At 37.0% G+C, this 2,821-nt stretch overlaps 1 pseudogene; it reads right to left on the bottom strand.

The window, feature by feature from the left end:
• Positions 1–1,203: 1,203 nt before the first annotated feature.
• Positions 1,204–2,821, bottom strand: LOC128043906 (amidophosphoribosyltransferase-like; annotated as a pseudogene).

Here is a 2,821-nt window from a genome sequence, read left to right on the forward strand (position 1 = left end):
TACAGAAAACACTGGGGGAAAAAACATAATCACATAGACAATAAATGACATGCTTATAAACAATGTGTTAATGAAGAGATCTAAAGGAACAAAAAACATCTGGAGAGAAATGAAAATAGAAATAGTAAAAGAAGTTCATAGTGATACTGGACTTCTTAAAAAAAAATGCTGAATAAAGAATGTAAATATACATTTGAAGGAACAGAAAAATAAGAAACAAAGACCAAAGTCAGTAGAAAGAAGGAATTAAGAAAGATTAGAATAGCAATAAATGCAATAGAGACTAAAAACACAATAGAAATGGTCAGTGAAACTACACGTTGATTCTTGGAAAAGATAAACAAACTCAAAAAATCTTTAGCCAGACTTATCAAGAAAAAAAGAAAGAGAGCCCAAATAAATAATATTAGAAATGAAAGAGAAAAGATTACAACTGACACCACAGAAATACAAAGGATCATAAAAGAATGCTAAAATAATCATATGCCAACAGATTAGACAGTCTAGAAGAAATGGATAAATTCCTAGAAACATTCAATTTTCCAAGATTAAATCATGATGAAATAGAAAAACTGATTAGGCTGATTATTAATAACAAAATTGAATCAGTAATTTTTAAAAAATCCAAAAACAGAAGTTCAGGTGTTGATGATGTCAAGGGGCATTTTATAAACTCTTTAAGCTAAGTCACTTCAGTCGTGTCCGACTCTGTGCGACCCCATAGACGGCAGCCCACCAGGCTCCTCCATCCCTGGGATTCTCCAAGCAAGAACACTGGAGTGGGTTGCCGTTTCCTTCTCCATGAAAATATTCCATAAATGAATTTCAGTAACTCTTAAACATTCCACAAAATTTCCTAAGAACCTGTGAGAGTATAATACCTGGCAATCCTCTCTAAAACAGAAATTCACCTATCTGCTACATTACTGCTGATGATCTGAAATGTACATGATCTCTAAAAAATAACAGTATTGAATAAAACTGAAAGGATCATCCAAGTTCCTACATAATACCAAAGTATTTATCCAGGATTACTGAATAAATCATAGCAATTTGGTATCCTTTTCAGAAAAAAAAATCGCAGAACTTACAAGCATGTGGCATTTCACACTGTACCAACTGAATGACAGTAAATGAAGGTATAACCACTACAACTTCTTCACCAACTTTTGTGTCCTGAAATATGATGTCTGCCCCTGGCAGCTACCATTCCAGTTCCACAGGGTATTTTCCAGTCAGACAAGCTGTACAATGATCATTCTTTTCAAAATATTCCAGACAATTCTCATTTTCTTGAATCATAATATCTTCCTTTGTACAATGACCATTGTTTTCAAAACATCCCAGACCATTCCCATTTTCTTGAACCATAATGTCTTGCTTTTTCACTCTCTGTTTTTTCAGTGTTATTCCTTCTTGTACAGATGAAACCAGTCCTTCTACTGACAGATATACAACACTGTTTGCTCCTAGATAATCTGAAATATGCTCAAATTCTGGTTTATTGGCAATAAGCTCTTCTTTTGTTGGTATGTTTATTCCCATGAAGCATGGATACCTAACTGGTGGTGAAGCTATGTGAATATATACCTTTTTTTCACCAGATTCTTTGAGTAACTTGATTATGGGTGAGATGGTATTGCGTCTCACAATTGAATCATCTACAAGAACAATTCTTTTTCCTTTAAAGTTGTCTGACAGTACTCCAAATTTTTTCACAACACTAAGTTGTCTTAACCTCATGTTTAGCTGAATGAATGTTCTTCCTACACACTGGTTTTTACATAGCACCTCCACGTATGGAAGCCCACATTTTGTTGCATAACCAAGAGCAGCAGGTGTAGCAGATTCTGGGACAGTGCTGACCAAATCTGCTCCACGGGGGCTTCAGTGGCCAGCTGCTGACCACAACAATATTTTACTGTGTAAACCATCTGGTCTTCAAATATACTATCTGGTCTTGCAAAATAAACATATTCAAAGATACAGAAAGCCATTGCCTTTCCTTCAGACCTTGGTATAATATCAAGAGTTTGGACTTTATGTCTGGATATTTCCACAATTTCTCCAGGCAAGACTTCACGGTAATATCTTGCACCGATAGATAAAAAGCTACAAGATTCTGAAGACACCACCCATCCTTCCGTTTCTGATTTTTTTTTTTATCATTTATATCAGAAATAGGAATAAGACGACCAATGCATAGAGGACAATTTCCATAGGGATCTCAGACTGCATAAATCACATCTTTGTGCATTATAAGCAGAGAGTATGCTGTGGGTGCTTCCTTCATTAAATTTTTAATCCTTGCTACCCAGTCTGGGGTGTCATCTTGTTCCTGAGGAGGAGTATAAGCCAGTAGGTGGGTGATCATTTCACTATCAGAACTTGTTGACAGACCAATACCATGACGCAGAAGCCTTTTCCTTAAGCACACAGCATTAACTAATTCGCCATTATGTGCCACAGCTATTTTTCCATGAAGTGTTTCAACAACAAAGGGCTGGCAATTTTCTAATTCACAGTTTCCTGTAGTGGCATACCTTGTGTGTCCAATTCCAAGATTTGAAGTATATAATTTCTTCAAATTGTCTTCAGTAAATACATGATTTACAAGACCCATTCCCTTGTGTGTTTTGAATGTGGGTATCGAATTTCCATCACTGGTCACAATACCAGCACTCTCCTGACCCCGGTGCTGCAGCCCCACGAGTCCCAGAGTGATCACATGTGGCACATCTAGCTGCGTGGGCCACTCCCCTGAGGCAATGCACCCGAACACGCCACATTCCTCTCGGATCCCTAACTCCTCCAGCTCCAT

The sequence above is a fragment of the Budorcas taxicolor genome, chromosome 2 (assembly GCF_023091745.1).
Source record: "Budorcas taxicolor isolate Tak-1 chromosome 2, Takin1.1, whole genome shotgun sequence".
Lineage (NCBI taxonomy): Eukaryota > Metazoa > Chordata > Mammalia > Artiodactyla > Bovidae > Budorcas > Budorcas taxicolor.